The sequence below is a fragment of the Odocoileus virginianus genome, chromosome 16 (assembly GCF_023699985.2).
Source record: "Odocoileus virginianus isolate 20LAN1187 ecotype Illinois chromosome 16, Ovbor_1.2, whole genome shotgun sequence".
NCBI classification, from domain to species: Eukaryota; Metazoa; Chordata; class Mammalia; order Artiodactyla; family Cervidae; genus Odocoileus; species Odocoileus virginianus.
The window spans coordinates 55,235,322-55,250,510 of record NC_069689.1 but is presented as its reverse complement, the minus strand read 5'-3'; the positions used below and the strand labels follow the sequence as shown (position 1 = coordinate 55,250,510).

General features: G+C 48.8%; 1 protein-coding gene across 8 annotated transcripts in view; it reads left to right on the top strand.

Annotated features, from left to right (window-relative positions):
- The window catches only part of IL16 (interleukin 16), a 113,325-nt gene that overhangs the window by 1,155 nt on the left and 96,981 nt on the right, over positions 1-15,189 (top strand). For 2 of the 8 annotated variants that reach the window (XM_070478224.1, XM_070478223.1), the window contains exon 1: positions 9,852-9,974. The exons of 2 other annotated variants lie outside the window; for them this stretch is intronic. The gene's annotated coding sequence lies outside the window, so the exon portion shown is untranslated. Of the gene's footprint in view, positions 1-9,851; positions 10,126-10,309; positions 10,559-15,189 lie in introns of those variants that run through there. 4 more of the 8 variants (XM_070478220.1, XM_070478221.1, XM_070478226.1 and 1 more) reach the window with 3 other exon arrangements.

The window sequence follows — 15,189 nt, the reverse complement described above, 5'->3', positions numbered from 1 at the left end:
TCAGTGCTAAAGAATCTGCTTGCCTGTACAGGAGACACGGGTTCGATATCCCTGGTTTGGGAAGATCCCCTGGAGGAGGGCATGACTACCCACTCCAGTATTCTTGCCTGGAGAATCCCATGGACAGAGGAGCCTGGTGGGCTACAGTCCATGGGGTTGCAAAGAGTCAGACACGACTGAACCAATAACACTTCACCCCATCACCAATTTTCTATTTGTCAATCTACAGAGAGTGCAGTTGCTCTCTCAGACACTTGGAATTCATTCTCAACAGATTATTTAGCGCAGTCTCTGCTTCAGGCACTGTGCTGGGCTCTGAGGATCTACTGGGAAACTGGAGATAAAATATCACACACACACATCAATAGGATGACAAGAGGATTCATCACTATGAGAGGCTCTCACTGGGGAACTGGCCTAGTCTGGTGGTCAGGGTGGGCCTCCCTAAGAAGGCGCCAGTTGAGTTGTGTATGGAGCTTTGGGAGTTAGGTTGGGTGCAGAGGTAGAGAAGCAATGAGAAATGAACTGTCTCAGATCTTATGAGCTTAACATTGCCTCTGTGAGCTTTGTAAACATCTGTCCATCGAGTCTGTTTTCCTCACAGCATCTTTCAAAAAATCATCCTGGTGGGACTTCCCTGTTGGTCCAGTGCCTGAGTATCTGCCTTGCAACGCAGGGGACATGGGTTCAATGCCTGGTCTGGGAAGAGCCCACATTCCTTGGGGCGACTAAGCCCTCAAGCCACAACAAAAGATCCTGCATGCTTCAACTAAGACCGAGGCAGTCAAATAAAATTTTAAAAAGCATCCTGGTGACTTGTCAGCACAGGGAAAACAGAGGTTTTGCTGGTGGGGCCAGGCCTCAAAAGCCCTTCTCTCTGTGTGTCAGCCCCTTATCTCTCTTCCCCACATCTGCTGGCCAACCCCAGAGGGTGCCTCTTGGAAATCTCTCTATAAATACCAGCACCTCCCTCCACCTGGGGGCTTTCAGCACAGGCGCTGATTTAGGACCCTGATGGGCATGGACTCACTGGAGCTTCCCCTGCATCCCTATGAGGTGATGTGTGCATTAGTCACTCAGTCGTGTCTGACTTTCTGCGACCCCATGGACTGTAGCCCACCAGATTCCTCTGTCCATGGAATTCTCCAGGCAAGAATACTGGAGTGCGTTGCCATACCCTTCTCCAGGGGATCTTCCCGACCCAGGGATCAAACCCAGGTCTCCCATATTGCAGGCCAATTCTTTACAGTCTGAGCCACTGGGGAAAGCCTTGTCTTTATTGTAAGGTGAGCAGAAATGGGGCCTGGGGAGCTTATCCAAACGGTGAGCAGAAGGACTGAGGTTTGAACCCAAGCAGCTCTGTTTCATGCTAAAGTGTGACTTCTTAGCATGTGGCTGAAAAATAACTACAGCGATCCTTAAACACATAACAGACCAATTGCCATGCTGATATTTCTATTTGGCGTTAGGCTTCTCAGTTCCTGTGACGTTATCGGAACCATCACCATTATGGCCTCAGAAAACCACATCAGGGACACAATTGATTTCATACCTACCCCAGTTATCAACTTAGCTTGCTTTCAATTGTATTCTTTCCAAAATATTATTGTCAAAAATGTTCAAACATATAGGAAAGTGGAAAGAATTGTAGTCAACAAGCATATACCCACTATTTGATTCTACAAACAACATTTTTTTGCCTTGTTACGTGACTATCCATCCCACCAACCCTCTATCCACCACCCATGCATCCATCTTATTTAAAAAAAATTTTAAGTCTATTCATTTATTTTGACTGCACTGGGTCGTTGTTGCTGTGCACAGGCTTCTTCTTGCAGTGGCTTCTCTTGTTGCAGAGCACGGACTCTAGGGCACATGGGCTCAGTAGCTGTGAACGGGCTTAGTTGCCCATCTGTACGTGGGATCTTCCAGACCAGGGATGGAACTCATGTCCCCTGCCTTGCAAGGTGGATTCTTAACCACTGGACCACCAGGAAAGTTCCCATCTTTTGTTTTTAATACATTTCCAAATAAGTTTCAGGCACCCCTACCCTTCACTTCTAAACACTTCAGCATGTATATAATGAAAACAAGCTCAGTATTTGGTGACTATTCTTCTTTCAGGTAAAGTTTTCACACAGTGAAATGTATGTACCATTCTATTAGTTTTGAAAAAGAGATAACATCTGACAAACTTAGCTTGTCAGGAACATTACTTTCACCCCAGAAGGCTCTCCCATGTCCTTCCTCAGTTGCTTTCAATTTTTCCTAATATTAATAATATACTATGTATCACTAGATATAAAGACCTAATTTAATAAAATACAGTGAGAGTTGGACCATAAAGAAGGCTGAGCACCGAAGAACTGATGCTTTAGAATTGTGTTGCTGAGAAGACTCTCGAGAGTCCCTTGGACTACAAAGAGAGCAGACCAGTCGATCCTAAAAGAAATCAACCCTGAATATTCCTTGGAAGGACTGATGTTGAAGCTGAAGCTCTAATACTTTGGCCACCTGATGCGATGAGCTGACTCATTAGAAAAGACCCTGATGCTGGGAAAGATTGGGGATAGGAGGAGAAGAGAACTACAGAGGATGAGATGGTTGGATGCATCACCGACTCAATGGACATGAGTTTGAGCAAACTCCAGGAGATAGTGAAGGGCAGGGAAGCCTGGTGTGCTGCTGTCCGTGGAGTGGCAGAGGCAGACACCACTGAGAGACTGAACAACAGCAATAAAGTACAGCACTGCTTCATCCTTTGCTGGCCTTATGGGCAAAGCCCTTGGTGGGAAAAGCATTCAGCTCCACTGGGTGGACCTCACTGTGAGTTCAAGTGCAGATTTTGGCTGGGGTTTGGGGACAAGGGAGCAGCATCAAGCAGATGGTTTTGGGGGGCAGAGGAGAAGCAGGTACAGATAATGGTGCAGTCTTGGTGTAGGGTTGGAGTGGGGCTCCGGGGTCTGACAGCAAGGTTAGGAATAGGCCAGGATGGAGGAGACAGAGCAGGTGCCCTTCGTGGGAACTGGACGCTTGGGTGGCAAAGAGAACCATGTCAAGGCTCTGTATATACTCACTGTCCCAGGGCCTCACCTGTGGTCCCCTCCCCAAGCTTTTTTCACAGGAGATGCCCTGTATGTCCTGCTGCAGACCAGGCTGGCCCAGGAATTGGAGCCAGTGCGACATCTGTCCCTGGGAAGATAACACGGAAGCAGCCAGAATTGGTATCACGCAGTGTAGGGCATATACATTTCAACATGTGAATAGCTGAGATGGTATGAGATGAAAACGGACTTCTGGCTCCTGCACCCTGCCTTCTGTCCTGGTTGAGGATGGCATCTAGGGTACCATAGGTGGAGTGCCACTGGAGGAAGGCAACACTGATGCTTCTTGGAACAGCACCACACGTCAGGCAGTGAGAACCTTCTTACTGAAATCTTTTTTGAAAATTGATTTTTATTTACTATGGCTGTGCTGGGTATTCACTGCTGTGCAGACTTTTCTGTAGTTGCAGTGAGCGGCGGCCTCTAGTCATCACAGTGTGAGTGCTTCTCATTGTGGTGGCTTCTCTTGTGGAGCATGGGCTCTAGACACACAGGCTCTAGACACACAATTTCAATAATTGAAGTGATTGGGCTCGGTAGTTGTGATGCATGGGCTTAGTTGCTCCATGGCATATGGGATTCTCTTGGACCAAGGATTGAACCCGTGTCTCCTGCATTGGATGTGGGTTCTTTTTTCTTTTTTTTTGTTAGTTTTTTTTTTAATATTTATTTTTAATGGAAGGATAATTGCTTTAGAGTATTATGTTGGTTTCTGCCAAACATCAACATGAATCAGCCATAGGCATATGTATGTCCCGTCCCTCTTGAACCTCCCTCCCACCTTCCTCCCCACCCCACCCTTCTAGGTTGTTACCGAGCCCCCATTTGAGTTCTCTGAGCAGATTCACATTGGCTCTCTGTTTTACATCTGGTAATATACGTTTCCACGAGAGTCCCTTGGACAGCAAGGAGATCCAACCAGTCCATCCTAAAGGAGATCTATCCTGAGTATTCATTAGAAGGACTGATGCTGAAGCTGAAACTCCAGCACTCTGACCACCTAATGCAAAGAACTGACTCATTTGAAAAGACCCTGATGCTGGGAAAGATTGAAGGTGGGAGGAGACGGGGACGATGGAGGATGAGATGGTTGGATGGCATCACCGACTCAATGGACATGAGTTTGAGTAGGCTCCAGGAGCTGGTGATGTACAGGGAGGCCTGGCATGCTGCAGTCCATGGGGTCGCAAAGAGTTGGACACAAATGAGGGACTGAACTGAATTGAACTGAGTGTATGTTTCCATTTTACCCTCCACACATCCCACTCTCTCCTCCTTCCACCGCCCCTGCCCCACCTCGTGTCCTAAGTCTGTTCTCCATGTCTGTGTCTCCATTGCTGCCGGCAGGTGGATTCTTTACCACTGAGCCACCAGGGAAGCCCTTGAAAGGCTTATAATAACACATTTTATAAAGGAGATAGCTGAAGCTCAGAAGAGGGCATGGCTTATCCCAGGTCGCACAGCCAGTCAGCAACAACCTGAGAGTAAGAGTTCAGGCCTCTGAACTCCTGGACCATGGTGGACTTTTCCTGCCATACCCTTCCTGTGACTGAGGGTGCATACACATACCTGGGCATGCAGTTAGTTATATCTGTCTGTCTCTGTCTCTATTATATCTGACATATGCATATATCTGTCTATGCATCTGACCACAGAGACCCCTCTCTCCCTCCTTCCTCCTGCTTTTTTTTCCTGTTTTTTTTTTTTTGTTGTTGTTCTTCTCGTTCCTTCCTCCAACAGCTATTTAACATCCAGGGACTATGCAGGGCTACAGAGAGAGAGAGAGAGGGAGAGAAGACACAGTCCCTGGCATCAGGGATCTCACAGTAAATGGATAAGACCTTGATGAGAGAGCTTTGAGATGACAGAAGAGCAGCCGCTAATTCCATCAGTGAATTGGGATGGAGGTGTCATGGGAGACTTCCTGGAGGAGGTGGCTCTAAGCCAAACATAAGAGCCGGCTGGGAAGCAGGGGCTCTGTGAGTTAGAAAAGGGCAGCATGTGCGTGTGCTGAGGTGCGGAAGTGGGAAAAGGCATGAAGCCTCCGGAGGAGCTTCAAGCCTGGGGGAGATGAGCCTGTGACCTCGGGCAGGAATTGAACATTTTTACTTATTGAGTCAGTCATGTCATGACAATAACAAATTAAGAAAAGAAAGCAGGGATTTCTTCATCTTTAAAAACGTTGCTTTCTGAAGCAAGTCAGGAAGTGGCTTTCCTGCGATAACTGTGTGGGCAGGAGGACTGCAGGAGGGGGCCTGGCTGTTCCCTCCCACCCCTGGCTCGCCCCTCGTCCTGTCTGAACACATACTGAACAGAGCTGCCGGGCCGCTGGCTCAGAGAGCTCCAGCATCCTATAAGAGCCAGAAAAGATGAGGGACTCGACTATCTCTACACCCTTATAAGAGGCGAGACCCCAGACTGAACACATGGTTCCCCCACCTCCATCCTGTCCTGGGAGTGTCAGTCATTCATGAAAACCTGGCCTTTTCTTGTGGCTGGGTGGAGGGCAAGCAAGCACACCGTGTGCAAACCTTCCTGATCAGGGCCTTGAAAAAGCAACACCCAAACACCAGCCTTTCCCTCTCTCTTTGGTGCTCAACCCTTTCTCAACCTCCAACCCCTGTGCCTGGGCTGCCGGGCTGGGTAGGAATTTCCAGATTGCTCAACTCCGCCTGGTTTATTTATTCAATGTTTATTCCAAGGGCCAGAATGGCCTGGACTTTGTCGTCAGATAACCTTGGGCTCAAACGCTGGCTCTGTGCCTTGGGAAAGCCTGTTACCAGCTGGTGCCTCCTCTTTCTCCCTTCCTCATCCAGAAAATAGGAATAACGAATAGCACCAACCCTATAAGTTAATTGTGGAGATGGATACTGTGTCAACAGTACTTAGGAGGGTCGCTCAGAGCAAGTGCTTTGCGAATGACAGTCGTTGCTATTATTATTATTTTTGGCTGCACCACACAGCTTATAGGATCTTAGTTCCCTGAACAGGGATCAAACTCATGCCCCCTGCAGTGGGAGCTCAGAGTCATAACCACTGGACTGCTAGGGAAGTCCCAGTTGTTACTGTTATTAACCAGTCAAGCTTCTGTACCTCCAAGTGTTCTTCATCCTGTAGCTGTGAGTTAAACCAAGTGACTGATTGTCCAATCCAAAGGGCCACTGATGCGCTCAGAAATAAGCTCTCTTCTCTCGGAGAGAACTTGCTCTCTCTTTTCTCATCTGTGGCCTTGAGAAACTAGGAGAGAGGGTCGAATAGGTTAAGTTCCATCTAAACCTGAGCATAGTCACCTATATTAGATTAAGAAAATGTCTTCCAGAACTCCCTGTAGACTCTGAAATACAAACAAATGTAGATGCTCATTACATGGCATTCGTCATTTATTTGTTCATTCAGTTTGGGGTTGATTCACTCAGTAACTGTTTACTGAGCTCCTCTGGAACAGCCATGCCCTAGGGCTGCAGACCCCACAGTGAAGAAATCTGATGAATTCCTCCTGTCTGGGGCGTTTGCACTCTAAACGGGACATAGAGATACAAACCACATACCAAATAGACTACAGGACACCTTCAGATGGTGATGAGTTCTATGAAGAAAGTAAAGGAGATATACCACATCTTTTTTATCCATTCCTCTGTCGATGGACATCTAGGTTGCTTCCATGTCCTGGCTATTGTAAACAGTGCGGCAATGAACATTGAGGTGCAAGTGTCTTTTCTGAATCATGGTTTTCTCTGGGTTTATGCCCACAAGTGGGATTGCTCGGTCATATGGTAGCTCTATTTTTAGTTTTTTAAGGAATTTCTGCACTCTTCTCCATAGTGGCTGTACCATCTTACATTCTCACCAACAATGTAGTAGAGTTCCCTTTTCTCCACACCGTCTCCAGCATTTATTGTTTGTAGATTTCTTTTTTTTTTAAATTATGGCCATTCTGATGGGAGTGAGGTGATAGCTCATTGCAGTTTTAATTGTATTTCCCTAATAAGTAGTGATGTTGAGCATCTCTTCATGTGTTTGTTGGCCCTCACGGTGGGAGTTTTTAATTCCATTTGGCAGCTGAGTGAACCAAGGCTGAGACATGACGGACATCCTCCGGTAGGAGCTGGCCAATCTTGGTGTGTGGTTCAGGGGCCCCTACCTCTCACCCCCGTGGGGCTCTCCGGCTGCATCCTCCCAGCTTTCTTCAGGCACAAGCTCACCTTTGGGGAGTGTCAGAAGCAGAGGGGAGGTTCTCCTTTTCCTGGAAGAGTCCCAGGTGGCACAGATGTCTACACCAGGAGAGAAACTGCACTGTGTCAGTGAAGGTCTGGGCTGGAATGAATTCATCTGCTGAGAGCGAGCAGGAGAAGCACCTGGATTCAGACACAAGGACAAGGTGTGGGAGGGAGGCTGTAGGGCCTGCAGAGACTGTGGGGACTGGAAGGGCCAGGTTGGCCTCCTGGGCTGCCGGATCACCCCCAGTCTTTCTCTGCCATTGAAGCAGCCTTGGTGTTGTACCCCCGGGCTTGAGCCCTGACTGCATCACAGGCGTGAGCAGAGCAGGCAACACTGACCAAGGTTCCCTGCACTTTATACAGTTTTATTTGTTTTTGGCTGTGCTGGGTCTTCATTGCTGCACAGGCTTTCTCCAGTTGGGATGAGCAGGGGCTCCTCTCTAGTTGTGGTGCTTGGGCTTCTCATTGCAGTGACTTCTCTTGTTGTGGAGCACAGGCTCTAGGCCACACAGGCTTCAGTAGTTGCTGCTCCCGGACTCTAGAGCACAGGCTCAGCAGTTGTAGTGCTTACTTGCTCCACGGCATGGGAGATCTTCCCAACCCAGGGATCAAACCAGCGTCTCCTGCATTGCAGGCGGATTCTTTACCACTGAGCCACCAGGGAAGCCCTCCCTGCACTTGAGAAGTTACTCCACTGCACCCCAGACTCAGCCCTGCCATGTGGAACTGCCCCCCACACCCGTTGACAAAGGCAGCTTTATCTCCACCGCGCCTCCCTTGTGACCACGGGCCCCTGTCCCAGCGATGGTCAGATTTCCAAAGCCTTGCATGGCATTCCGGGGGCTTCCCACGGATTGCACCTACACCCTCATTAAAGCCCCCAGCCAGCCCTAAAACATTTGGTGGTGAGCGTCAGAAAGCATTCCGTTTGTTAGAAGAGAGGGTCACACAAAAGTCCCAGCCTGGTCCATACAAACAGCTCATAGAGGCCGTGCTTAAGACAAAAGTGTGGGATGGTCTTTAAGGGGCAGACGGGTTAAATGTCACCCTTAGATCAGGCTCTCCAGGGGCACATGCGGGGGAAAAGCACTCTGCCCACGTGATGAGAATCCCCGTAGGACACACAGAAGTGCCTTGTCCGCTGATGCTGTGGTTCTCAACTCGCTCTACGTAAGTGAAGTCCCTGGTTCCTTAACTCATGTCTGTGTGCTCAGTCATGGCTGACTGTTTGTGACCCTGTGGACTGCAGCCTGCCAGGCTCCTCTGTCTATGGGATTCTCCAGGCAAGAATACTGGTGTGGTTTGCTATTTCCTTCTCCAGGGGATCTTCCCAATGCAGGGATCCAGCTTGTGTCTCCTGCATTGGCAGATGGATTCTTTACCACTGAGCCATCTGGGAAACTCCCTTGAAATCGAGCAGGCACCAGATGATCCTAGAGGGCTTGTAAAAACGGAGTGCCAGGCCAGGCCCCATGCTCAGAGATTCTGATTCTGGAGGATAAGGTGCAGCTTAAGAATTGGTATTTCTAGAAGAATCTTCCATGGGTTCAAACTTGTTACATAACTTATTTTTTCCATTGTTTTCCCAGAGGCATCCCTATTGATGCCCACAACTGACTTGGGGACCAGACAGGCTCCCAAAAGCCAGTTTCTTTCTCTCTTTCTCTTTTTTTAAAATATGCATTTGGCTGTACCATGCTTTAGGTCTTCCCAGGTAGTGCTAGTGGTAAAGAACCTGCCTGCTAATGCAGGAGACACAAGAGACATGGGTTTGATCCCTGGGTCGGGAAGAATTCCATGAACAGAGGAACCTGGCAGTCTATAGTCCATGGAATCACAAACAGTTGGACACACTGAAGCAACTTAGCATGCGTGCATGCACAACATCTTCATTGTGCCATGCAAACTCTTAGTTGTGGCATGTGGGATCTAGTTCTCCAACCAGGGATTGAATCTAGGCCCCCTGCAGTGGGAGCATGGAGTCTTACCCTCTGGACCACCAGGGAAGTCCCAATACAATGCCATGAAGAGAGCCAGGGGTTTGGGGTTGGGTGGATCTTGATTAGACACCTGGCTTGACATCTTGCTAGCTACATGGCCTCTGGGAAGTCACTGGATTTTGCTGAACCAGCAATGGGCTATGACCCTGGGTGCCCAGGTCTGGCACTTAGTAGGTGCTCAATGAATTTCTATGCAGTGACTTTTCACCTGTAAAATGAATGTAGTGATATTAAAAGATCCATGGCAGGATGGTGTGAGCTGACCTTATGCCAGGCTCTCTGAGACACTGGGTCGTGTTCATAACCTTCCTGCCCTCCCAGCCACTTCTGGGTTACCCAGGGAAGGCAGGGGTCTCCTGGGACCACAAGGAGGCGCCTCGCTGGGTTCTGGGCTTCTGGGCAGCCCTGGCCTCATGCCTGTTCTCTGCCAGTCCAGCAGATGGTGGACTTTGTTCTGAGTCCGAGCTTCCCAGCGCTGGCAGCCCGGCCCTTTTGGACCAAGCCTCTTCCCATGGAGAAGTCAGATGGCTCAGGTCGGGAGTCTCTGAGCTGGCCAATGACAGGTTGGCCACATTCGCCCAGAGTCACCTGTCCAGAGCAGGTGCTGAGAACGGTGTCAGATCTCAGGATCTGATTCAGAGAGCAGCCTCTGGGTAAGAAAGGAGCATCCATTTCTCATTTCTTGCCGCCTCTGACCCCAGCCTGGGCCCTGGCTCTCCCGGGATAAATGATGCCGTGGTCCCGGCTGGGCAGTTGGAGAGGGAAGCCAAGGAGGGCACAGCCCCAGGGGCTGTGAGCAGAGAGGTAGGTGGGCCCGGGAGAGAAAATGTCCCTCGAGCAGCAGTTCTGACCAGGAGGCAGTTCACAGAGGCAGGAGGCTGGCTTCTCTGACCTGCATGGGGGCAGGGCGTGGTTGCTGAATCTTGGCTTCCTATTTGGCAGCTGTGCTGGGGTTGGGCAAGAACAGGAGCCGGTCACTGGGGTGGGACTCGTGGACCACCTCTGCAGGGTGAGGGGAGGAGGAAGCCATCCGAGAGGTCAGATGTGTTGCGGGCAGTCGTTTGTCCTCACTTTGCAGCCCTGGGAGCTACTGGTTCGGGGATTCCTACCTTAACAGCCAAGACCTCATCCTGGGGCTGGAGATGTGCGAAGAGGTAGGAGGAAGCGTGGAGAGGAGGGGGTGGAGGCAGCCCAGAGGAGACTTCCCCTGCTGCCTGCCAAGCTTCCTCTCCCCGAGGTAGGCACGGTGCATGGACAGCTGTGACACTGGCCTTGGGAAGGCTGTCAGTCACTGCACTTGTTCTAGATGAGGGTCCACTTGCTTTGGACTAATTCCGTGTGGTTTCACTCACACAGTTGGGCTGGTGCTTGTTGGTTGATGAATGTGCTTTCTCTGTTGTCAGAGGACTCAGCAGATTTCTTGCTCCCTATGGACACAAGGAAACATCCACTTCCTTCTCATGCCAAGTGCAATCCTCCCGGTTCTGGCTGAGCCCCTTGAAGGCTGCACCTTTGTCCCAAGAGCCCAGTGCCAAGCCTTCCCCATTTCCCCGAGCAGCCCTTGGTCCGGGTTGCTGAGGACAGGATGGCTCCATTCCTTGGCTCCATTCCTTTCCTCTCTTCCGTTCACTCCCCTTTTAAAAGTGATTTACTTATTTTTGGTTGTACTGGGTCTTCGTTGCGGTGTGCAGGCTTTCTCTAGTTGAGGCAAGTGGGGGCTACTCTTTAGTAGTGATGCACAGGCTTCTCCTTGCGATGCCTTCTCTTGTTGCAGAGCACAGGCTCTAGGGCTCAGGCTCAGTAGTTGTGGCACACTGGTGTAGTTGCCCAATGGCATGTGCAATCTCCCGGGACCAGGGCATGAACCCTTGTCCCCTGCATTGGCAGACAGGTTCTTAACCATTTGACCACCAGGGAAGTCCCTTCTGTTCTCTTTTATGTCCCCAAGTTAAGTGGCAGTCAACTTGTATGACCACAGTTGAGGGCACCTCCTGTATTCCAAACATGACGAGGGCATGAGCTATCAGGGTGGGCCAGCCCCCTCCTCGAAGCCAGAGATATTCATTTATCCACCCCACTGGTGTTTACTATGGTTTCCAGTGGACGGAAAGAATTACCTCGGCTCGGAAAATGGCATCCAGGTGGTGGTGATTGACGGGAGGCCCAGGCAGGTCCTGAACCACACCAGCTTCAGGAAGGCCATCCTGCAGGGCATCCTCTGGCAGCTCTTCAATTACATGGTGACCATTCCCGATAAGTGAGTCTGTCCGAGGCCCCCTCCCTGTCTCTGGGGCCTGCATCACAGTCCAGGCTGAGGAAGCTTAGGGAACCTTCACGCACTGCCAATGGCTTCCTAGGTGGTTCAGTGAGTAAAGAATCTGGCTGCCAATGCAGGAGACATTGGTTCGATCCCTGGATCAGGAAGATTCCCTGGAGAAGGAAATGGCAACCTACTCTAGTATTCTTTCCTGAGAATCCCATGGACAGAGGAGCCTGGCGGCTACAGTCCCTGGGATCACAAACAGTTGAACTTGACTTAGCGACTAAATCACCACCATAAAAATTCATTTGTAAGCAATTAGAAGCAGAAACATTCAAACTGAAGGCAGACCAGAAGTTTGAGACCTGCCTTCTTGCCGAACTCTCCGTTTCTCTTTCTGGGCCCCATTTGGGGCTCTAGGATTTGGAGGTGAAGAGGAGAGGGTGCACTTTGAAATGAAGTCCTCTCACCAGCAGGACCAGATCTTCATTCCTTCACCATGGCTGCATGCCTCCCTGAACTGGCCATCTGGCCCTTCCCCACTGCTCACAGCCCCAGGCTCAGGTGTCGCCCAGAAATCTGCTCTGATCTGAATATGGAGGGTCTTTTACAGCTCTGTGACTTTGCATGTCATTCCATCTGCTGGAGATGCTCACTCCCAAATCTCCTTTCTTTCCACACATGGAAAACCCTCATTCAGCTTTCAAGCCTCAGCTCATGGGCTGATTCCTTGGTGATACCACACATAAAGTTACTTCAGACTGTGGCACTTGATTCAAACCTTTATTATCAAACTTCCTGCACCAAGAATATTACCCAGATACACATCTGTCTTCTCCAGCTGGCTGGAAAGGACCATGTCTTCATCCTTTACATCATCATTGCCTGGCACATGATGAATCTCAGAAAATAGTTGTTGCAGAAATGAATGAACAATATCCACATGTCTGTTCTTGGTGCCTTCATCTTTATTCCTGCCCTGCAACTAGGTTCACCCATTTTTCTAGCTTCCACATATATGCATTAATATGTGATACGCTTCTCTCTTTCTGACTTACTTCACTCAGCATGCCGTGAAGTATACACCTCTCCACAAATGACCCAACTTCGTTCCTGTAGAAAATGAAAGTGTGGACACAGGGGTGGGGGGGGGGGGGGGCTGCGAGTAGGATGAATTGGGAGATTGAGTTTGACATGTGTACACTACCATGTGTAAAATATATAGCTAGCGGGAAGCTGCTCTATGGCACAGGGAGGGGTGTGTCTGACATATGAATGATTCAATCTGCTGTACTGCAGAAACTAACACAGCATTGTAAGGCAACCATATCCCAGTAAAAAAAATCTTAAAAGATAAAAATTGAATGAACATCATCAACATGACAACAACCTTAAGTCTGACAATAGCACCTTATTATGTGCACTGTCTCTTTGGGCTGGCAACCTGTTTTAATATAGAAGATGTTTTTGATACTAAGACCCAAATCAGTGTGAATAACAACATGCTTGTATATGCAGGGAGGAAAATACCCAATGAGGCAAGACAAACTAAGGGCTTGGAGTTTGGTTAGGAAGGCAGCCTGAAATGAGGAATTTACTTCAAGTTCTTCTTTTGGATCCCAGTTTAAATAAGAACAAATCTATGTTGGTGTTGTAAGCTCAGCAAGTTGTGGCAGAAAGATGGAGAGGTCTGCATGAAAGAGTGTAGAACAGACAGGGTGTTGGGGTGGCTTGTGGGGGAGGGAGCAGGGTGCTTGGGTGGGAGGGCGGAGCCCATTGGGAGCTGCTGTGTTGGCCACACTTGGAGATGCTGGAAGAGTGTGTGCATTGGGTGGGAACAACTGGTAATGCTGCTGGTGGCTCTGTGAAGTGCCCCAGACACTGGGGACCACCCGAGGGGATCCCACCGTTCCTGCTTCTGGCTGAGACTAGGCATGCACATCTAGGCTAGAAATGCTTCTGGGTAGACAGCTGCAGCAGCAAGGACAAGGCCGCCCTGCCTGGTGGGTGGAAGGTGCCTCCACCATCCTGCCCCAGACATGCTCTCCAGATGATGCACAAGCTCTCCTCCCTGCTGATCCTAGCAGCTCTCATCCAATGAGAGTCAGCCTGAGCCCCTTCCTCAGGCTCCCGTCTGCGTGAGAAAGATCTGAGCAATCTGAGCAGGAATTTCAGTGTCTGTGAAAGTGTTAGTCACTCAGTCACGTCTGACTCTTTGTGACACCCATGAACTGTAGCCCACCAGGCTCCTCTGTCCATGGAATTCTCCAGGCAAGAATACTGGAGCATGTTGCCTTGTCCTCCTCCAAGGGATCTTCCCGACCCAGGGATTGAACTCGCATCTCTTATGTCTCCTGCATTGGCAGACAGGTTCTTTACCACTAGCATCACCTGGGAAGCCCAGGTGCATAGCAGAGGGACTCAGTCATACATATACATATATCCATTCTCCCCCAAACTCGCCTTCCATCCAGGCCGCCACATAACATTGAGCAGAGTTCTCTGGGCTAGACAGTAGGTCCTTGTTAGTTATCCATTTAATTTTAGCAGTGTATCACATTATTGTTAATCAACTATACTCCAATATAAAATAAAAGTTGAAAAAAAAGAAACAATAAAAGCATGTGTGTGTGTTGAGAGAAATAGAGAATAATATGAAAGAGATGATACATAATCTCTTAGCAAAACCCAAACCCCAACCAATCGCTGTATACATACATATTTGGGCCACAAAAGGAGGCTAACTTTAAGTTAATCTCAATCATTGACTGTTCTCAACAAGATTTTGAAATAATATCAATACAAGTGATAAAAATAATTTTGAAAGAGATAATACATAATGTCCCCCAAACCTCTAAATGGAGAGGTTGGTATCAGGAGGAAGTGAGAGGTTTCCCTGAACGTGTAGGAAGAGGCATCAGATAGTGTCTTTCTTGGAATGGATGAAGAGGGAACATCTATGCTCAAACATCACTTTCAAAAATTCTTTACAGAGCCATCAATAATACAAAAATAGAACGTAAAGCCTCTGATTGATTAAGGACAGGAAAGAATGAATGGGTTGCCTGAAAAGCAAGAAAAGGAGACAGTAAGAAGCTACAGAAAGACCAAACCAAAACAGATGGGAAGGAAGATGTCTCAATTAAGATATAAGATACAAGGTTGTCCATTAAATGTGTATAAGATATATAAAACATAGTATCAAATACAAGGTTTATATTTAAAAAGGAAGTCTCCCAGATTCAGCTTGAAAAAGGGAAACTAAAGTATTGAAAGAGGGCTTCCCTGGCAGTCCAGTGATTAAGAACCCAACTTGCAGTGCAAGGGACATGGGTTCGATCCCTAGTCTTTGTTGCACAGAGCAACTACTGAGCCTGTGCTCTAGAGCCTGGGACCTGCACCTGCGGAGCCCGTGTGCCCCGTGTGCCCTAGAACCTGTACTCCACGCAAGAGGAGCCACCGCAGCTCGACGGTAGTCCCCGATCGCGCTAACTAGGAAAAGCCCAAGCGTGGCAATGAAGACCCAGTGCAGCCAAAAATAAACAGAAATATTAAAACCTTGCATTTAAAAAAAAGGAAAGGAATTCTCTCTCACTCCAAATTATACC